A 23,872-nucleotide genomic window follows, 5' to 3' on the forward strand; every position below is an offset into this window, starting at 1 on the left:
ACTTTGTCCTCCTGAGGGGAGGTGTATGATAGAGTGATAATGGGCTTGGCTTGATTTGCATCCATACCTATTGCATGTGCGAAAAGAGTTAAGATTTCATGGAAGGTGGTGGAGTCTTGGATGCTGCCATCAAGAAAGATAAGGAGATCATCAACAAATAAGAGGTGAGTGAGATAATAGAGATTGCTCATTTTCAATCCTTTGAGTCTACCATCCATTTTTGTTATTGCAATGAGCCTGCTGAGGCCCTCCATCACAATCAGAAACATAAGGGGAGAGAGAACGAATCCTTGTCAGAGGCCCCGCTCCGCATGAAAGGAGTGTGAGGCTAATCCATTTATGAGGATGTTGAAGGATGCTGATGAGCCCCAAAAATGGATAATTATATGGGCTCATTCAACCTCCTAATTCGACTTAATCCATCATTCTCATTAGTTTATTGCATGTTTTTGAATATATTTATGCTAATAGAGTGAATTGGGTTAGTCATTATGCCAAAAAGTCTAATTTGTGCTTTGTGTAGTCTTTTTGGTCAATTTGGAGACAAAATCAAAGGTGTTAATGAGCACTTGGCAGCTAAATTCGTGGGAGAACAAGGGAGAGGATTTGTAGGAAGGTGTCCCATTCATTTATGGGCCCTTACCTCGAATTCTCCACCATCAGCTCGGAGATCAAGGGCCACCAAATCAATTATCACAAGGGCAGCCGAGCAAGTGCTAGTAAAAGTGTTGTTAACTACAAGTTTTGGCAGCCGAGTTCCCAAAGTTTAGGAGGGATGTTGGGGTCCTCAATTTGTATAAATAAGAAGGCTTAGGGCCTCATTTTGGTTAGCCAATAGTTGGTCATTTTGTAGTCACTTTATAGTAATTTTTTAGCCAGTAGTTAGTCATTTGTATTCATTTTGTAGTCATTTTGTAGTTCGATTTTTAGGCAGTAGATTAGCTTTGCTTTCAGCACATTTTCAAGTTCTCCTTGTGGACAGTTTTTTGGAATGTAACATTTCTTTTGATCAATAAAGATGAATCCAGCTTTGCACCAGCTCTAAATCTCTCTTAGGAGGCTGTAGCTCTTGGGGTTGGGCCCATCTCAAGCGCCCAATACCTCCTTTGTTTACTTTCATGTGTCTTTGCTGCATTCTTAGAATAAAATCTACTATTTAGATTTAAATATTGTTTTGTTATTTAGGTTGTTTTTGATGAGTAAAATAGCTTTTCATGCTCAGATTTAGTTGATAGGTTGTTAACAGAAAAAGCTTCAAGAAAAGGGCCATCAAACATCTGTGGTTTCACCTCTCCCTCAGTGGGATCAGGAGCTGTGACTAGGATGACTTTGCTGCCCACAAAAACACTGATTTTTCTTTGCCATGCAATCACTAGTGTTTGATTTTCATGTGTAGAAGTTGGTTACAAGTTTAGACTTTCATTTTCTTAGTTGCATGAGTTAAAATACATGATTTCATTGCAGGTCACATTTCTGTTCATTCTCTTTACTGGCAGCTAGCATATTAGGTCAACGTAACTAGGTCTTTGAATTTACAAGTCTTTGTTGGTTCAGATTGGAAAAATGACTTGCAGAGCACCTGTACCACTCCTTCATCTGCTTATTCTCCATCAGCACCATCCACTCCACCCTCTACTTAGAATCCTTACCTCACGTTTGCCACATTTGCTCACATAACCCTAGTTTTTGTACATCATTGTTTTAGCCTTCTTTGAGCCAACTTAGCTATATACACCTTCCCACCACTCCATCCACCAGTCCCTGGGCCACTTCAGACCCCTATGCTACCTCCATATCCATTCATGCATCTTCCCTCACTCACCCATCCTCCAAAATTCAATTTTAAAACATCCTGTAGAAATTTCTGAACATCTTGTAGAAATTCCTGAAACATCCTGTAGAACCCCTGCAGACTTCCTGTAGAAGCTCACGAATGAGGTTTCTTGATAGCCAAACTCTGTGAAACTCTCTGGAAGGGTGTTAGGGACCCTTATGCCCTCTCTGAACCTTCCCGACCTCTTCCAAGCATTTCCTCTTGCCAATCCACCTCTGCACAGTCACAAATAGTTAAAAGCACATGCATGATAATTCTAATAACTTATTCAAAAATACAAAAAGATGTTTTCTTCATGTAGAGGTAGTCTAGACACATGTATTTTACCTTCATAGAAGTAATGGCATCCCTTCCAATAGTTTGCATTCTCTCCTTTGCATCAGTAGGACTAGCTGGTAGAATTAGGGTTTGCTAGGGTTTGCGTTACTTTTTGGCTTTCAGTTTCTTTCCACAAGTAGATTAGCTTCCTTTGAGTTAGCTTTCATCCATCAGTTAAAAAGCTTCTTCTAAGAGCTCATAGAAGTTGGCTTAAGCCCCTAGCAGACTTGTGCCAGCTGACCAAGTGACAGCTGCGGAAAGAGCTAGTACTTGTGCATATAGCACCGTCGCTTCCAAGTTTGTTACGAAATACCGGGTTGATTAAATTAAAGAAGGGAGTTCCAGGAGTTGCAGCATTATTGCTGCAATACTGGGGCCCACCAGATGCCGATGTGATACAGCACATGATCCAATCTATGAATGATGACAGGAAACCCAGGTGGATAATGTTGAAAATGCAACAAGATGATGGAGCTTAGTGAGAAGAATTCGCCTTCACTAAGTGGGCCCGCAGGCTATTTTTGGCGCAAAGTCTACTTTTAGACTATGTCTATTTTTAGACATATGGGTGGTGTCTATTTTTAGACTGCTACTCTAAAAATAGAATAGTTGAATATTATTAGCTCTTAATAATATTTAGACTATAAACATTATCTTATCCTCTTGCAGCACTTCAGTTCGAGCTACGGATGTGGCACATGCAACTACTAGAAGGAAATATGCTTTTCCTATGGGTTAGTTGAGCTATTGCGTGACGGACTTCAGTTAGAACTCAAGTGATTGAGTTTGGTGGAGTTGATTGAGGAGTTGATTGAGTTGTGTTCAGTTTGACTTAGTTGAACTAGTTGTATTTAGTCTAACTGCCAAATACACTAGTGATGAGTGATGTGAATTAATTATTAATTAATTCAATAATTATTAACTCATAAATCAACTAAAGAATGCACCAGTTAACTCAGTGCATGGACAGTTCAGTGGAGACAAGTGTTAGAGGTGGGTGAAAGGGTGAGACTACTATCAGTTGTGACTATAGTTGTGCATGAGATTTGCACAATCATTGATTGAGATTGCCAATGAGGATTGCGCAGTACAAGCCAAGGGAATTTGAACTTGGATCAGATCTATTCTCAACTTGGATTGCGCAGTAGAGGCAGGCAAACAATGGAGGAGATTTGAACCCGTGACTTGTTCAGATCTGAGCTAGTTTGTGTGTAGCAGGTGGAGATAGTACTGAGTACTTGTGAGGAGTATTGTACTATGTATTGTTACATGTTCTCTATCATTATAATATACAAATAGTTGGGGGTTTTCAGCTGTATGCTTTCCCCATTACATAATGTGTTGATATGTGCGATTGATGTTTCAATGTGCGCATGCAATTGTTTCTTAATTCTGCAAATTGATGATAAATGGTAGAGGAGGTTATGTATTATGCATGCATTCTGCAAATAGTGAATAATCAGGATAATCTCTGTGAATAAGTGTTATATTATTCAAATTTCTTCATGGTATTAGAGCTAGCTGATTTGTAGAAAATGTTCTACATGGTATCAGAGCTAGCTGATTTGTAGAAAACGTTCTACATGGTATCAGAGCGAAGTTGATCATCAGATCTATTATTCAGAAAGTGATTACATTTTATTTCTTCAGGCAGAGTCTGTAATCGGGCCAGGTAGCCTCTAGATTCATCCTTCTTTTAGAAGGTGAGATATCCGGTAAAAGCCCATACAATTAATCTCTGTACAAGAAATACTTTGTTCTCACGAATTTTAGATCAGAAGAGATTGAGTTTTGAGCTAGTGGAGTTTGAATTTGCAACAGTGTTTTCTTGGTGTCGAAGTTGAAATGTCTTTCAACGGATTGCGATTGGAGTATGCCCTTGAAGGCAGCTCGAATTATATTGCATGGAAAGATAGGATGGAGGCGGTGTTAGATGACAATGGGTTGAAGTAGTTCATAGATGCTGAGGTCCCAAAGCCTACTGATGCTGCTCACGTTGAGGCTTGGCAAAAGAAGACAACAAATTGTTGAAGGCTTCTGTTGGAGGGCGTGAAGGATCACATTGTATCCAGCCTGCATGGAAAGGCTTCTCCATACTTAATGTGGAAAGCGTTGACAGATTTATTCCAAAGCAAGAGTGACCAGAGGAAGTTGGCGCTCAAGGATAAACTCAGAAACATTAAGTGTGAGAAAGGAAATAGTATGCCCAAGTATCTCACGAAGTTCACCCAATGTCGGGATGAGCTGGGAAGTGTGGGGGTGACTGTTGATGATGAGGACTTGGTGAGCTTGGCTCTCCTTGGTCTTCCAAAGAGTTGGCATTCCTATCAGGACTCTACCAATGGTCGGGAGAAATTGCCAGGATGGGAGTGACTTTGGTCTGATCTTGTGCAAGAGGAGATCAGGCGAAATACCAGGGACGGATCTTCATGAAAGGCATCTGATGAAGAAAATTGTGCTTTGGCTGCCAAAGCAAAGAAGGGGAAGAATAAGAAAGCTTCTCATTCCAGTGCGAAAGACAAGAAGCAGGACATGTCCAGGGTGAAGTGCTTTCACTGTCACCAGCACAAACATTATGCCACAAATTGTCCGCAGAAGAAGAAAAATAAGCAAGCTGTTGGATCTGCAGTGGGAGAGGCCTTAGCCTCGTAGTTTGAGTTGGATATTTCACTGATCGCATGCTTGGTATCAAGTGTGATGGGATCGGTATGGTTTTTGGACAATGGTGCATCTTTTCACATGACAGGAGATCGAGATCTGTTTTCTGATTTGGATGAGAAAGATCTTGGAGTGCACATCAAGATGGGCGATGATGGTAGATACAGTGCGACCGGTATCGGTACCATTTCCTTTGAGAGGGAGTCTGGTAAACCCTTCATATTGAAGGAAGTGATGCATGTTCCACGATTGAAGAAGAATCTTATCTCTGTGGCGATGTTAGAAGACAAGGGATATGATGTTGTCTTCAGCGAGGGAAAGGCTTTCCTACACAGTAAGACAACTGGAGAAACCCGGAAGATAGGGGTTCGAGTCAAGAACCTTTATTAGTTGCATGTAGATGGCTGCGCAGTAACGGCATGCAAGGTAGGAGGATTGGTGAGCCGGGATGATGGCAAGCTATGGCACCAGAGATTGGGCCACCTTCACCATGGAGCCTTGAAGATACTACAGCAGATTTCTACTAGGCTTCCTAAAGGCACTCTTGCACAGTCAGATCAGTGCAAGGGGTGTACTTTGGGAAAATTTGTGAAAGCCACCTTTCACGAGAAGGACAGTCATGCCACGATGATCCTTGAGAGAATTCATACAGACGTGTGTGGACCTTTCTCAGTAGCTTCGACAGTAAAGCACAAGTACTATGTGATCTTTATTGATGATTTCTCTCGAAAGTGTTGGATCTTCTTCATGCAGAAGAAGAACGAGACATGCTCAAAGTTTTTTGAGTTCAAAGCACTGGTCGAGAAGGAATCGGGGAAGAAGGTGAAGGATCTTAGGAGTGAAAATGGTGGTGAATTCATCTCTGGCGAGTTCAAGGACTTCTCCAGTGCAAAAGGGATTTGAAGAGAGCTCATAGCTCCCCATAAACCACAACAGAACGGGGTTGCTGAGTGGAAGAACAGAATGATCGTGGGTGTTGCACGGGCGATGTTGCATGATCAGGGCCTACCCCTTCACTTGTGGGTGGAGGCATGTAATACTGCAGTATATGTGCAGAACCGTTGTCCTCACAAGATACTTGGCATGAGTACACCCGAGGAGGCTTATTCTGGTAAGAGGCCTGATATTTCCCATTTGAGGATTTTTGGTTCTCTTATTTACATGCATGTGACGAAGGATGCCAGGAAGAAGCTGGAGCCAACCGTAGAGGTTGGGATATTTTTGGGGAACACTGATACGCCCCACAACTATCGTGTGTATTTGCGAGACAGTCGCAAGACTGTTGTGAGACGGGATATCAAATTTCAGTAGTAGAAAGCCATGAAGTGTTTGCTTGAGAGGGAGCCACACTTGCATGCAGATGAGGAGCTATTAATTCCTAAGGATGAGCTTCAGGATGTGGATCAGCCACAAGATTAAGTTCATGGAGTGGAAGGGACCACTCATGCAGCGCCAACCATCAGAGGGCGAAAGCACACTACAGAAGCTGAGCAGATGGGGTGGCACATCCATCAGAAGGATGTGAAGACTACGTTCCTCAATGGAGTCATTGAGGAGGAGGTGTACATAGAGCATCGTGAAGGTTTTGAGATCTTCAGCAGCGAGTTGCATGTGTGCAGGCTCAAGAGAGCGCTGTATGGGTTGAAACAAGCACCTCGTGCTTGATACACACAGATAGACAGTTATTTCATCAGACTTGGATTCTGCAAGAGTGAGGCAGATCCTAACCTATACCAGATTGTGGTGGAGGGTAAGTTGCTGATCATTGTACTTTATGTAGATGATTTGATTTTGACGGGAGATGAGCTGTTGATACTTTCATGCAAGGAGGATCTTGCTAGAGAGTTTGAGATGAAGGACTTGGGCCTCCTTCATTATTTCCTAGGATTGGAAATTTGGCAGCGCAGTGATGGACTATTTGTTTCTCAGGGTAAGTATGCCCAGGAGATACTCGAGAAGTTCAACATGAATGGCTACAAGCCTATTGATACTCCTCTTCCTGGAGGTTAGAGGAAGGAGGATGCTACTTCAGCAGAGGTAGTAGATGCCATTGTTTGTCGACAGTTGGTGGGGTCGCTTATGTATCTGGTCAATACACGACCCAATATATGCTATGCTGTTAACCAGCTCTCAAAAGCTATGGTTAAGCTAACCAAGCTCTTCTAGAAGGTAGGCAAGCATGTATTGCGTTATCTCAAAGGCACATCGGGATATGGATTGTGGTACAGATAGGAGGATGAGGTGAAGCTATGTGGCTTCACGGATGCAGATTGGGCAGGGAGCCCAATGGACAGAAAGAGCACATCTGGAGGGACCTTTAGTATCGGGTCGACAACAGTTTCTTGGTACAGTAGGAAGCGGAGATCCATGGCACTCAGTTCAGTAGAGGTCGAGTATATGGCAACAACTTTGGCTGCATGCGAGGCTATATGGATGAGGAAGATCCTGGTTGGGTTGTTCGGGTCACACTTGGAGCCTACTGTGATTTATTGCGATAACTAGAGTTGCATTAAGCTCTCAGCTAATCCAATATTCCATGATAGATCCAAGCACATCGACATCAGGTACCATCATATAAGAGATTTTGTGCAGCGGAGAATCATGTTACTTTCGTACATTCCCACGGAGGATCAAGATGATGATATCTTGATGAAGCCACTCACCAGGAGAAAATTCGAATACCATAGAGGCAGGATAGGGGTTGCAGATAATCCATATCTTGTTGAGAAAGAGTGTTGAAAATGCAATAAGATGATGGAGCTTAGTGAGAAGAAGTCGCCTTCACTAAATGGGCCCGCGGGCAATTTTTGGCGCAAAGTCTATTTTTAGACTATGTCTATTTTTAGACATATCGATCATCGTCTATGAGTTGTAGGATGTTATTTATGGATGATTGGTCATGTTGGTAAAAATAGATTGACCTCTATTTTTAGACATATGGGCGGAGTCTATTTTTAGACAGCCAGTCTAAAAATAGAACAGTCGAATATTATTAGCTCTTAATAATATTTGGACTATAAACATTATCTTATCCTCTTGCAGCACTTCAGTTCGAGCTACGAATGTGGCACATGCAATTGCCAGAAGGAAATATGCTTTTCCTATGGGTTAGTTGAGCTATTGCGTGATGGAATTCAGTTAGAACTCAAGTGATTGAGTTTGGTGGAGTTGATTGAGGAGTTGATGGAGTTGTGTTCAGTTTGACTTAGTTGAACTAGTTGTATTTAGTCTAACTGCCAAATACACTAGTGATGAGTGATGTGAATTAATTATTAATTAATTCACTAATTATTAACTCATAAATCAACAAAGGAATACATCAGTTAACTCAGTGCATGGACAGTTCAGTGGAGACAAGTGTTAGAGGTGGGTGAAAGGGTGAGACTACTATTAGTTGTGACTATAGCTATGCATGAGATTTGCAAAATCATTGATTGAGATTGCCAATGAGGATTGCGCAGTACAAGCCAAGGGAATTTGAACTTGGATCAGATCTATTCTCAACTTCGATTGTGCAGTAGAGGCAGGAAAACAGTGGAGGAGATTTGAACCCGTGACTTGTTCAGATCTGAGCTAGTTTGTGTGTAGCAGGTGGAGATAACACTGAGTACTTGTGAGGAGTATTGTACTATGTATTGTTACATGTTCTATATCATTATAATATACAGATAGTTGGGGGTTTTCAGCTATATGCTTTCCCCATTACATACTATGTTGATATGTGTGATTGATGTTTCAATGTGCACATGAGATTGTTTCTTAATTCCGCAAATTGATGATCAATGGTAGAGGAGGTTATTTATTATGCATGCATTCCCTAAATAGTGTATAATCAGGATAATCTCTGTGAATAAGTGTTATATTATTCAAATTTCTACATGGTATCAGAGCTAGATGATTTGTAGAAAAAGTTCTACATGGTATCAGAGCTAGCTAATTTGTAGAGAAAGTTCTACAGATAAGTATCATTTTTATATAGAGCCAACTTACCCGATCAAAAGCCTTTGCAAGATCAATCTTTAGGATAATGCCTTCCAAATTTTTGACTTTGATAGAGTGTAATTCCTCTTGACCTATGCCAATGGCCTCGTGGATTTGTCAATCCTGAAGGAAAGAAAATTGCTCAGGAGATATATGGTGGGAGAGGATGAGGAGAAGCCTATTAGTGATGATCTTGGCAATGATTTTATATAGAGAATTGCAGAGAGAGATAGGGCAGAAGTCATTGAATGATGTTGGGGAATCTAATTTAGGGATCAAGGCAATAAAAGTGGAGTTTATGGCCTCATACATTGTACCTGTGATCATACATTCTTCAACCACTTTTGAGGAGATCTTGTCCTATAAGCTCACAAAAATCCATATAGAATTCAATAGACCATCTTTTAGGTCCAGGGATTTTATCTTTTTTAAACCATTTTAGAGTCCCTTCAAGTTCTACAGAGGAGACTGGGGCAGTAATCTCTTCTGTTGTGTCCATATCGAGGAAACTAGGAAAATGTCCCACCAAATGAATTATTTCTGCAATATTTGTAGCAGGTGGTGCTTTATAGAGTTGTTGGAAATGATATTTTCCCATCTGTAAAAGATGGCCGAATGTATTAGCAATACCTCCATCATGCGAGGGCATATTCCAGATAGTGTTGGAGAATTTTTGACCCTTGGCATAATTCTGAAAGAACTTTGTATTCTTGTCTCCAGCTTGTATCTAGGTCACTCTGCTCTTGAGGCACCATGATTCCTCCCTTTCCTTCAGCATTTTGGATCGCTGATTTTCCAATTCGATAAGGTGGAACTTTTCTTTTGCAGATAAGAAACCCTTATTCCGTTCATCCAATAGAACATCTGGTGATGACTCGAGAGTGGCAAGGGTGTTGATATCCTTCATGGTTTTTCCTTTGCCCATTGGATAGATAATCTCTTAAGATGAGAAATGTTGTAACAAAAACCTTCAGCAAGGGTGCATCCCCTGTAGGAATGGTTTGCCAACCAAAAGTCAGTAATTAATTTGGACTAGGTCGGGTCCTATAGCCAGGTCGAATTGAATTTGTATGGTGTCTTGGGCTTATTTGGAGGACCAGTGATTTACAAGAATATAAGGGAGTGATTTGAGATACCACCAGAGCCTACCCATTGTTTGTAGAGAGATAATTTCTGTAACAGTGGGTTTTGGATCAAAAATTTGTTCAATTTCCTAGCAAAATCTGCCTCCCCCACTCTCCTATTTCTCCAAGTGAGTATCAGTTTATTCATGGGGATATCAGTCAAATGGGAAAGTTCCAACAGTGCTTCCATGGTATCAGAGAGCGAGTCTACCTGTGCAGAAGAACCCCAGGATTCATCATCTCATAAGGAAAAGTTGAGATCTCCTCCAATTATGAGGTTATCCGGCGACGTGATGGACAGGTTTAATAGACGATTCTATAAATCCTCTCTCCCTTAGCAGGGCCCATATACATTGATGACCTGAAGGTCCATAGCAAGGTGAGTAAAGAAAATGTCTATCCCAATGAAACCCACACCTCCCCAGGTAGACTTGAGGTTTATGGAACGAGGGTTATATCCCAGAGCCAAACTACCAGATATCCCAAATGCATCGAGGGAGAGGAAGGTCCAACTAAGTTTCAAAGTTCATAGGATATAGGAAATGTGATCTGCCTTGCCTAGGGTTTCTTATAGGAATATGATGTCAATGGGCTCGGATTCGAAAAGTTTATAAAGGGCTAGTTTTTTGGGCAAGCTAGCCATGCCCCTGCAGTTGAAATATAGCCACTTCATTGTGGTAATTGGTTATGGGTGTTTAAAGCTCTAAGAACCTGATTAAGGGATTTTTTTCTACCAGAGACCACCTTGGCCCCTACCTATAGGATGACTTTTGAGAGGAAGGATTTATGACCACGGGAGGGTTTGAGGGGAAGTAAAGGGGTGGATAAGCCCAAACCAAAGTGGGAGAGGGAGGATTCAGATGAGAGGGAGTTGGGTTTGATATTGTATGAGTGGGGGGGGGGGTCAGTTGATGAAGAGGATGGAGGGGGAGGAACAGAGGGGGCTTCCAGAGGGAAAGATAGGGAGGTTGTAGAGAAAACAAGCTAATGGGAGGTGAGGGGGTAGGGGATGGTGTTGAAAATAATACTGAGAGGGGGGGTGAATTAGTATTATCAAATCAATAAAACTTTTTCATTTCCATACTTAGATACATATATGCTACTTCATTCAAGGGAAACCGCGTGTATATGCAACTGTGTCTAAAGCAACCAGCGTATATCCAAAATACTTATGATTCAGTTAATCCATTAAATGTTGATCTTTAGTTAGTGTATCAAAATTTCATTAACCATATGAATAGTACGCAGGTGTAGTATAACAGAACAGATCATCACACACAAGAAGCACACATGAACACCATGATGTAAGGTGGAAACCCAATGTGGGTGAAAACCACCTGCTGCAATTCGTTTCTATCTTCCTTTATTAAGAAACTTCTTTTACAATGTACTGGTGCAATCCTTTACCAGCACGCAGGCTACAACCTGCGGAAGGCTACAACCTTCTCTCGTTCTCCAGACTCTCTTGTAAGGGAGCTCCAACCCCCTTTGCTCTTGTACTAGCTAAGATACTAGTACGTAGGCACCAACCTACAATCTTCTCTCTTCCGGGTACCACGTTTCATAAATTTTCAGACTGGATACTCCTAAAGCACAACACATAATCTGAAGGCCACGTTTCATCAAATTTTTATACTGGACCCATAAATATCATTGAAGCACAAAACAATCAATACTCGCATCATCAATCTCTGAATCACTGAAACACTGAAACCTTGTCAACAACACAGTCACCAGAACATAGAGCAGACAACAGAACTCTGCAACAACAATCAGAACCAACTGTACCATCAAAATTATGCATCAGAGTGCATACGCTACTTGGAAGTGCCGAACCTGCGTGTATACGCAACTTCATCAAGATGAACCAGCGTATATGTCATTAATCACTTATTCATAACTTTGCTGCACTTCCTGACTTCAGACATAACCAGATCATGACATATACAAAGATAATATATGTGTTAGCACCCAGATCTAGTCCATCAGATCTCATAAATATGAGTCATTATGATCCTGATCCAATATTAGTTCTCATCCATCAATACTGAAGCTAAACACAATCATCCAAACAAGATATGCAGAATACTGACACCTTTAAACTGTCATCAAAGCCCTTCAACAATCAGAACCACCTGTAACTTCAAATATCATAGCTCAAAAGGTATACGCTACTACAATGAACTCAACCTGCGTACATACGCGCTTACACCAAAGCCAACCCGCGTACAGATCTATAAATATTCAATCATGACTTGCAGCGATTTCAAACTTAAGTTATACCCAATTCAGATCATTACATGCATCAGTATACAGATCTAGAATAAACATAATCAATCATATAGAGATAGTTCATTTCAAACCATTTGATCCCGATCTCTCCTTAGATCTTGTTCTCCATCAACCGGTGAGATCCCACCTTAGCTCAGATCAAGCAATGTATCATCAACCCATAACCTGCATACTGGATCTCATCCTTTATCAGATATTCAAGACTTTCTTAATCCCCTTGCCTAATGATCTTCTTCTCCTTTTATAGTCTTAGGCCTTGCTCAATACCACGGTCCAAAACCATAATAAATCAATACCAAGAGCCTAATACTTGGGATCAACACACTTTTTGAGATACCATGGTCCAAAACCATAGGTTCAAATACCGAGGAATAACTACCACGGACCAAAAGTAAGCTTTCCGACATGTACGTGCTTTTCCGTGCATGAAACTGCGTGTATACCCTACTTGGTATATAGCAAACCTGCGTATACGCAACTTGGTATATAGTGAACCTGCTTGTATACCCTACTTGGTATATAGCGAACCTGCGTATACGCGACTTGGTATATAGTGAACCTGCGTGTATACCCTACTTGGTATATAGTGAACCTGCGTATATACTCTTCTTTCTTCATTCTTTGTAGTCTGATCATCAATTCTTTGCTACTGACCTGCTGCACTATAATCTGTCATCTGGGTGATTTTCCATCAAGGACAACACTTGTCTCATAATGCCAACAGATGGGAGGAAGGATGGAATTTTGATCCAAAACTGATGCATCGTGCAAATGGAGTGCAAAATATGTAATAGTATAAGAAAAAACAGGGTAGGATAAAACAAGATTACCAGAGGAGCATGCAGCCTCTGCTGCTGCCCTAGATCGAGTCATCATTGGAGATGGTGGACGAGGGGAGTTGACAGGAGCCTGCTGAGCCTGTTGAGCTGTGGTAACCTTCTTAGACAAAGGAAATGATGCTGGTGAAGTCTTCTCAGGGGTAGCTGCAGTAGGTTTTCCCATCCCCCTATCTGTTCCCACTGACGAATCGGGAAACTTTTGAATCACGGGGCATTATTTGAAAACATGCCTAACTTTGTGATAGCAGTGACATCTGAACGACATGCCTTCGTAGTCTAGGATTTGGATCCTTGTGAAGTTCTGCCACAGCAAGGTTATTTTCTCCTCCAAGCCTTCCTGAGTATCCAGGTGCACCAGGATGTGAGCTAGAGTATAGTTCTTTAACTGTATGAAGGACTTATCATAGTCCAAGTAGGTGCCCAGAGTATTCCCAATATGCACAAAAACCTCTTCAGACTAGTATTGAAGGGGTAAACTAGGTAATCTTACCTAAAGGGGTCTTGCCCCAATCTGCTGTCTTTCCAGATCGAAGAGTGGACTCCATCATTTTAGCAAGATTGGGGCCATTTCTATGTCCCAATATCTGGTAAGCACCATATTAGTGTACTCTTCGAGGGTGAAATGGAGCGTGAACCATACTCAGGGTAGGATATGCACCTCAAGTAGCTCTTTAAATATTTTTCTCGATATCTCTTTTACCCATAGTGCAAGATGCTCCGTAGAATAGGTTCTCCCATGAACCCTACCCACCAGTACTTTTCGAGCCGTGTCTACTACTTCCCCCATGGTGAGTCCTTCCCCAAATTTGATAGTGAAGTCTTTCCCAGAGGCTTTGACACACTTGATTTTTCCTTTCTGAGTTATGGGTGCGGTTGGATGGTCGTGCAGAGGGTCCAAAGGACTCAAATTCTCCTGTTGTGTTTTCTGTGCTACGGTCCTTACCCTGATGACCCGGGTTCCAAAGCACCCAGATGGAGGGGCCAAAGAGATCATCGTCGTGGAGCCGATGGGAGGGTCGTGACCCTGGGATTATGGTGCTAGCTCCACAAGAATGTCGAGACCTGGGGGGAAAGGGTATGCTGAGAGGAGGTGGTCCATAAGAGGCACGGGGTAGAAAGATGGGGATGAGGGCGAGCAGGCGATCAGGAGGTTTAAGGTCCCGGGAGAGAGCGGGGGACAATTAAGGGCCAGGGAATCGATGGATAGCGTTACAATATGGAGAGTAGATGCAGGTAGCCTAGGGAAGGAGATAGCCAAAGATGGGTTTGAACGCGATGGAGCAGTAGAAGAGTATTGGGGAGTTAGGGCCGGCGTAGGGTTAGGGCACCAGAAAATGGCTTGATCGGGGTAATGGTCTGCTGAGTAGTTGACCGTTTCGAGGTCCATGTATTCCATCCTATAGAATGGAGACCGTGACCATCGGATCATGGAAGCAGGTGCGCAGGAGGAGGGTAGCTAGTAGTGGAGGGAGCCAACGATTACAGATGTCTAGACTTAATCGTAATCGTAAACGCGGCTAGGGTAAAATGCCCTGGACATTGCCATCACAAGATATAGAAGATGTTATTATGATGCTCTTTGCATTAACGCTCCTATTTTATTACTTCCTTGATTTATAATTTATTTAGCCCATAAGTTATATATGACATTTAAAAAATATTGAGTAAAAGATTTCAATATCTAACATATAACCAATATCTATATCTAACATATAACAAATCTGAAGCAATATAACAAATATAACAATATAAAACATATAACAAATATTTCAATATCGAACAACTGCAAACTAAAAATAATATTTTTGAAATTATAAGTTATATATATTTTCTTTATCATGAGAATTCTTATAGTTTTTTAACCCAATTTCACATTCTTCACACTAGATCCCCTTGCATTTAAATAGAAAACCATAATAAGAATGAAATATTGAGAATTGTTCCATTTGGCACCTCACGCTCAAGGCATTGATGTCCTTAGGCTTTAGCATACTTCTCATGGGATGTGACATAATCCCATATTATGTTAGCATGTAGTTTGCCCACTTCTAAGTTTACTATATCATTCGATAGTGCAGGACCTCACTAGTTAGGTTGCCTTACTATATGGAAAATTTCTAGAGTTTTAAATCAGTTCAAAGAGGGCTAATAACTTTTTAAGAAAATCGTGAGGGCTAATAACTTTTTAATCAAATTCGACCATTTTCCAGAAGGCATATTCCTTCAAAAATATTTCCGACCATTTGGGAATTTGATGCGGTTAGGGTTTGAGAAAGGGATGAGGGTTAGCTTTTGAGTCTAAATAGCTGTGAGCAGATTGGAATCAAAGACCACGTGCAGGGGAGGCCTGCTGCTATTGCACTTGACCAAATCATAGATTGTAGATACAGGTGAGGGGTAGGAGGCAGAAAACTGAGGGTTCTGACGGTGAAATGGCAGCTGAAGTGGGGAGGTGAGAGATCCCTTCCTACAAAAACATAATAGCGAGGGAGTCAAGCAGAAATGGAGCACAAAGCAGTTTAGGGAAAAACAACAGAGATACTCCGGTAATGGTAACCCGATGGCAAGCAGGATTAAGCTACAAGTGTCTCCCAAGGGCATCGAAAAAACCCAAGTTAGTAATTCCGAACAATAAACTCAAAGAATATAGAAGCTATATGAGAGATCATGCTTTAATTTGCAAGTTTGTAGGGTTTTGGCCATCTGAGAAGGACTTTTCCAAATGGATACAATAGAGGTGGAAACCTAAGGGGCATATAGATTTAAAATTGGGGGCAAAGGGTTTTTTCACAGTTATATTCTCTAATCTGGAAGATAAGGAAAGGATTTTTGAGGGAGGACCCTACTTTATGAACAGTGATGGTTTATTCATGCAGCACTCAGAGGACTGCTATAACCCAGACAAGGAAAAATGTTAGCAGCACCTATTTAGATCAGACTTTTTGGACTACCAATAGAGTTTCGGGACCTGGAGATCATAGAAGGAATAGGTAATACAATTGAGACATTTGTTAAAGTAGCTGAGACCACCAAAAGAGGGAGATACACATCCTATGCAAGGATATGTGTATACATGAATATAACAGAGCCACTTCCAGAGTTTATCGAGTTAGAATACCATGATGAGGTTTGGCAGCAACCAGTGGATTACGAACACATCCCATTTCGCTGTAGAAGATGCCATGAATATGGCCACCTCTTCAAACAATGCCCTTTAAATACCGTAGAGGAATCAACTGAAAAGAAAGAAGAAGAGAAGAAGGCAACAGAGGCAACCGGAGGGACGGACGAGGGATTTAAAGAAGTGCCCACCAGAAGAAAATCTATAAAAGGATCACCCTTGCTGCAACCACCCATCAAAACAATGCCATTGGAAAATCAAAACAAGTTTAAGGCCCTGCAGGGAGAGGAAATGGCAATGGAAAAGGACGATAGTGATGAAGAACCTATGGAACTATCAAAAGAAACAAAAGAACAGGACACAATTCAGATAAATACGAAACAAGGAGGGGTAGAGGAGAACATTGACTTGCTAAATGACCAAACCCAAATGGAGATAGATCCTTAAAAAGACAGAGGAAGCGAAGAGGAACGAATAATGAGGAGACTGTTACAGGAATGGAGGTATCTAGATGAAATATTTATACCAGAAGAACAAAAGCAATTATATAAAGAGATGTTCCAAAAATATAAGGAGAAGGTAGGAGTACTTTCGGAAAGTCAACCAGAACAACAAGGAGCACAAGGGACTCAGGGTATCGAAATGGACAATACTGGCAAAGGAGGAAGGAAACGTGGTAGGTGTCCAATGAGTGAGACCATCTAAGAGGTAGGGGAGATGCTGGTTAATTCAGGAAGAGTTATACCTCTCTCAGAGGTATTTCAACAACCGTCAAATATATTAAAATGATAATCACAAGCTGGAATATCAGAGGTCTCAATAGCAAGGGAGAACAGAGATATTTGAGGGATAGATTGAAAAAAGATAAACCCAGTATAATGATAATTCAAGAAACTAAGATTAGTACTTAGAAAATGGAAGAAATAATGAGAAGATTTAATACTCACTATGAGATAATGGGTCAGGATGCAGCAGGCAGTGCAGGAGGTCTAGCAGTCCTATGGAACCCTGAGGAAGTTCAATTCGAAAATTGGGTTAGCTACCCTCGAATTATTTCAAGAACCTTTAGAATGATAGGTTCGTCGAAATGGATAATCCTTACAAGTGTATATGGCCCGCATTCATCAAGTTAGCACAGAAGCTTTCTTCAAAATATGAGAAAAATTCAAAGGTTGTTCCCGAATATGCCATGGATTGTAGTTGGGGACTTTAATATGATTACAACCATAGCAGAAAAATGAGCAGGATTGAAAAGAATAGACTAAGACATGGAAGCCTTTGGTGACATGATATCTGAGAAAAGATTGGTTGATATTCCCACAATAAATGGGATTCATACATGGAACAATAGAAGAGGGGGAAAAAATCAAATTGCATCAAGACTGGACAGATTTTTAATATCAGAGAAAATTATAAATAGAGATATATTCATAGAAACAATGATCCTTCCAGAAATGGGCTCAGACCACTGGCCAATCAGGCTAGAAATTGACATTAAAACGAGCCCAAAAAGACGCCCTTTCAGGTTTGAAGCATTCTGGCTTAGGAATCAGCAGTTCATGCCAAAGGTGGAGGAGTGGTGGACCCAGAGCCAACAAAGAGGATGAAGCAAGATGCAGAATTTCCAACTAAAACTAAAAGAACTCAGAGAAAAAATAAAAAAATGGAACAAAGATGAATTTGGGAATATATTCATGGAGCAGCAACGTTTAGAACAAAAAATGAGAATGCTGCAACAAGAAATTATAACAGAAGGCAGAAGCGAGGAAAGAAGCAGAGAAGAGGGCATAGTGATAAGCCAAATTGAGGAACGAAGAAAACAGGAAGAGATATTATGGAAGCAAAAGTCTCGAATAAACTGGCTTCATGAAGGAGAAAGGAATACAAAGTTCTTCCACCAAGCCATGATCCAGCACCGACAAAGGAATATAATATTTTCCATCAAAAATGAGGAAGGGCAACGTATAACCCAGCATGAAGAAATAGAACAGGTCTCTAGTCAGACACTTTAAAGACATCCTTACTGAACCTCAAGTGAATAGAGAAGAGGCTATAGGAAGGATATGCAACGAAATCCCAAGAATGATCACTAGGGACCAGAATTTAGCTCTGATGAGGGTAGCAACCCTAGAGGAAGTGGAGGAAATAGTGAAAGGGATGAAAAGAAATAAAGCTCCAGGACCAGACGGATTTACAGTGGAATTTTACCAAGCAGGCTGGCACTTCCTAAGGCAAGATATCCTGGAGGTGGTAGAGGAATCACGTAGACACCAGAAGGTATGGCCTAGCCTAAACTCAACCCTTTTATCTCTTATTCCTAAATCTGCTCATTCGGAAACTGCTCAAGGTTTTCGTCCTATTGCTCTTTGTAATGTAATATATAAGATTATTGCTACTCTAATGGCTAAGAGATTGAAACCAATTCTATCTAGTATTATCTCCCCGGAACAAACTAGGTTTGTGGAAGGGAGACAAATTCTAGACGGCCTGGTGGTATCTCAGGAAGTGGTTCATTCTCTGAAACAAAAAAAGGAAATGGGAATGATGATAAAATTGGATCTCTCAAAGGTGTATGAATGTCTAAATTGGAATTACCTTAAAACAATTTTAATGGCATTTGGCTTTTGTGATAGATGGGTAAACTGGATCTATGATATGATATCCACCCCCAATTTCTCCATTCTCTTAAATGGATCACCAACCTCGACTTTCAATGCCATAAGAGGATTGGACAGGGGGATCCTTTATCCCCATTCTTGTTCATCATAGCAGTGGAAGGACTGGGATGATACCTCAAAAAATAACTGAGGGAGAGAAAAATCAAAGGATTGAGGCCATGGGGAAACAACTTACCAATTACTCATCAGTAGTTCATTGATGAAAATATGTTTTTTTGTGATGTCTCACTAAAAGAAGTTAAAAGGGTTAAATAGATTCTGGACCTATTTATGAAAGCATCAGGCACAAAAATTAACAACAACAAATCGTTCACATTCCTCTTCAATAGACCAAATGCGGTCAAAACCCACCTGACCAGAATTCTGGGATTTCGCTCTGGAGAATTACCTACAAAATACTTGGGAAAAAATTAGCTTTAAATCCTCTAATGATAGGAAATTTGCAGCAAACCATTGAGAAAATCAAGAACAGACTACCTAATTGGTCCTTCCGATCTCTGAATATAGCGGGAAGACTAGTGCTTCTTAAATCAATTCTTCAAGCAATTCCTATCTACCCTCTCTCGGAAATGGTGGTCCCTAAAGGAGTATGCACAAAAATGACGGATATATTTAGAAAATTCATCTAGGGAGGACCAAAGCAACAAAAGAAATGGGCTTTAATATCATGGAAGGGTGTAATAAAAAATAAAGAAGAAGGGGGACTAGGTCTCAGAGACCCGTATACTTTGAACCAAGTTCTAGGAGCGAAGTTGTGGTGGAGATGGATGAGGGGTGGAGAAGATCTATGGAAAAAGATATGGACCCAAAAATACAATATGCCCACAACTACTGAAGGTATTCTTAGACTGGAGGAAGTTCCAAGAGGATCCACAATATGGGACCTGGCTAGTCAAAACAGAGATATTATAGGCAAACATGCATTCTGGGAAATAAGGAATGGAAATGCAGCTAAATTTTGGGAGGAAGCCTGGCAACAAAGAGAGAGAATGATAGAGATACAAGACCTGCAAAATACATATCAAAAGGCTATAGTGGAGGGGTTAAATTATGTTAGTGAATATTGGAAAGAAGAAAGGCAAGATGAGACCTGGCGAACTTGGAAGAAACTAGAAGAATGGGATAGCAACATTAATCCTGAACAGAAAGCTCTATTTGTAAAGGAAATGGAATCAAGAAGAATTAAAATCAGAACAGGCCCGGATATACTTCGATGGGGTAGATCCACAAAGGGAACTTTTACGGTAAGGGAAGCCTATTATCTAACCACCCGACAGGAGCAAGATGAAGATACACTCATGTGGAAACAAATATGGCAGAACAATTGGTGGCCAAAGGTAACCTTGTTCATTTGGTTAGTAGGAAAAGGACGAATTTTGACTTGGGATCAGATACAGAACCGAGGATTCCATGGCCCTTCTAGATGTAACCTCTGCAAACAGGACAAAGAAACGCAAGAACATCTATTGAAATCATGCCCTATTGCCTAGCAGCAATGGGAAGAAATTAGGAACCTTTTTGGGAGGACAAACAAGGATCCTCATGACATTAAACAAACCATTTACCAATGGGGGAAAGGTCAATTCTCAAGCCCAGTGGTTAAGGGAGCATGGAGTATAGCAATGGGGTTTAATATATGGCTAATATGGAAAGAGAGAAACCAAAGAATATTTCAAGACAAAGACAACCCTCTGGAGATGATTTGGAAGCAAACCCAAAAACTTATAAGGGAGACTATCCTAGCGGAAGCCTGGGAGCAAGAAGACTGGAAAACAACTCCAGAAGAAGGCCGAAGCCTAACTAGTCTAAAACTAGAACAAGGCATGGTTTATCATCAAAAGCAAAAAAATCAGAGCATTCATAACCAGTGCTTAACTAAGTTCAATTGTCCTCGCGAAGACTTCATCAAACTAAATTTTGATGGGGCATCTAAAGGAAACCCGGGGCTAGCAGGGTTCGGAGGCATTTTTAGAGATCATCAAGGACAGACCAGATGAGTTTATGCTGATCAGGGAGGTATAATGAGCAATAATGAAGCTGAATTAATGGTAATCTACCAAGGCATTAGAATAGCAATCCAAAATGGGTATACCAAGTTGGAAATTGAAAGAGATTCGAACCTAGTAATAGAGATGCTCAGGAAATTGAATAATGATAAGGATTGGAAACATGTAGTGAGGAGTTGGACAACCGGACTAATTCAGGACCTGGCAGAAATAATGAAACGCATTGACTACAAGATCATCAACCATGTTAGAAGGGACAATAATAAGACCACAGATTTCCTAGCTAACCGGGGTTGCAATGAACAATATGGAAAGATAAATAGTATATGACCAACTCATTTGGAAAAGCCACGATGGGAGACCCCCAATTTAATCATTACTCAATATAATAATGAGATTATAGATTCAAGATAAAGGTTACAGATGGTCCCAGATCGGGGTGGACGAGGTGGCGACGTGTGAAAATATGATGAAAGAAGGAAGGTGGCAATGCAGGCCACCACTCAACACAATAATTCCACAGGACGTCAGGACGATCTGCAGGCAAGGTAGAATCCCAAGGTGTGGAGGCAACAGAGAAGTGGAGGAAGAAGGAGGAAGGAACGGCGGTGAACGAACGATGGGACGTTGGGTAGGTTGTAGAAGATTAATAAAGGCAGGAAAGGGCAGACCGAAGTTGGCATGCTGCAAAGGAAGGAGATGAGGGGAGCTCGAGGCAGTCCGGTATTCTCTGCAACTCATCATAGAAAGGGGTATGTATTCGTAAAACCATTCCTTGTTTTCTTTGCAATCTCCAACAATATTAAGGAAAAGGGAAGAGGGTTAGCAATTGCAGAAGGTAAATGAAGGGAAAGGGATGTGGAATTCCTTCCTGTTACTTCCAGTCAGAAGACAGAGCGAGGGAGAATGAGAAAGGCTGGGGTAGAATCTAGCAAGGCACGGAGCCAGACAGGTCAGGACAAATGCATACAAGGATCATGGTTAGATATTGATCAGGGATAGTTGGAGACAGAAAAACAAATGGTTTGGGAGGAAGAGAAGAACCTCGAGAACATTTACCAATTTCATTCTAGGAAAAGAGGGTCAGGAAAGGTCAAAATTTCTGAAACAGAGCAGCAAGGGGAGGGCACGAATTTGAAAAAGAAAGCCAAGGAGCCTAGAAGTGAGGAAATCACAGTGAACGCATATTTCGCTATTGGGCAGGGGAGTCAGGTAGCAGCCAAGAACAAACTAGCTCGCCCAGGTCAGGGAAGAGGGCGTAGGGGTAGAGGAAGAACCTCACAATCCGGCGGACAGGAATTAAGACCCCCCTCTCTAGTACGTCAGAGATGAGGCCGAAAAATCATGAGACATATGGTGCAGGAGGCAGAAAAAGCATACAACAAAGGAACTGACGCAGATATCCGTGGGCTTATTCAAGAATTAGAAGCAAATGCAATGTAGGAAGACTCGGAACGAGAGATGGAAGACTGGGGTAGCCTTATTCCTGACCCGGGCAATACTAGGGGATGCCTGTCCTTATACAAGCAGGCTTTACATGTATATTTGGTGTTGAAGCAATTACTAGCAAAGGAAATGGAGCAGGTTGTAGTGGAAATGGCAGAGATGGTTCGGGGCATACCCAATTTAAGGCGAGAAATGAAAAATCTCTGAATCACTATGCTCATGCAAGACAGTAAATTGGAGGAAATTCAACAACAGATGAATAAGCTTGCTCCGGCAAGAAGAGACGAAGACACTCCCCCTAAAATCATGGTAGATTAATCATTATAGTTGTTCCAATGGTTTTCCTTGTTAGTTCTTTGAGAACAATCTACTAATTTTGGTAGCGAAGTTTATGTGGCATGGATATGCAGACTTCTTCTTTTTTGTTACTCGTCGGCTTATAAAGACTTAAGGTGGCCAACAGAACCAGTTTCCCTTCTGGATGGATTGAGGGTTGAGGCTACCAAATGTTTGTACTTATTTCAACCTGGTTATGATATAAATAGAAAAAGAAAGGTCCTACTTTAGCCCACAAAAAAAAGAAGAAATATTCAGAATTGTTTAGAGAACACATAAATAAATATTGAAACATTTAATAAATCATTAAATGAGTCATCAAAGCAACTGTGTACTATAAAAAAATATAAATAAACACTGAAACATTTAATAAACTAGTCATCAAAATAGTTAACGCCATGTGAAAAGACAAAAATAAACATTAAACATTTAACAAATCATTCATCAACATGACATGTTATAATTAAAGACATGCAACCATGGCATGTCATAATTAAAACCCTGCAACCTTCTTATTAACTCCCACACAAACATAAACAATAATGAAATGGCTAAATCTTATTATAAATACACAAAATAACTCCCACACAGACATAAAAAATAATGAAATGGCTAAATCTTATTATAAATACACAAAAATAAACCTGGAAACATTTCAAATGAGTCATCAAAGTGGCATGTCATAATTAAAGCCCCACAAAAACAATGATGGTGTGGCCAAGGGTTATTATAAGCACACAAAAATAAACACCATAACATTTAATGAATCAGTTATCAAAGTGGCATGTCATAATTAAATCCCTGAAGCTTTATTGAAAGTCTTATTAGCTCTCTAGCAAACATAAACATAGTAATGGAGTCTGGTTTTATCTAAACCCATGCAGGCTAAGTGGCTTTATCTAAATCTATGGAGCTACGGTGATGCACCAACATTCAGCTTCGGTGCAGCACCATCTGCAACATCAACATAATAACCAGGTTCAGGTTCTTTGGTGCAACACAATATACACAAAACAACAAGCCCGCCTATGCAACACCATCCGCACAGACGATGCTTCTGTGGATCCCTCGCTACACAGATCAATTTTTTTTTAAATTAATAAAAATCTATTAAATTATTATTTTTTATGGTGTAGCTCAGACATTCTTTCTTCTGGTTTCAGATTAATCGGTTTGTTAGAAAAGCAAAAGAGCTGCAAGTGATTCAGTGGTATTGCCAAAAAAAAACCACCAGTGATT

Source organism: Pinus tabuliformis, chromosome Q, assembly GCF_031772625.1.
Source record: "Pinus tabuliformis cultivar Carrire ecotype Pingquan chromosome Q, CPIR1, whole genome shotgun sequence".
Taxonomy (NCBI): domain Eukaryota; kingdom Viridiplantae; phylum Streptophyta; class Pinopsida; order Pinales; family Pinaceae; genus Pinus; species Pinus tabuliformis.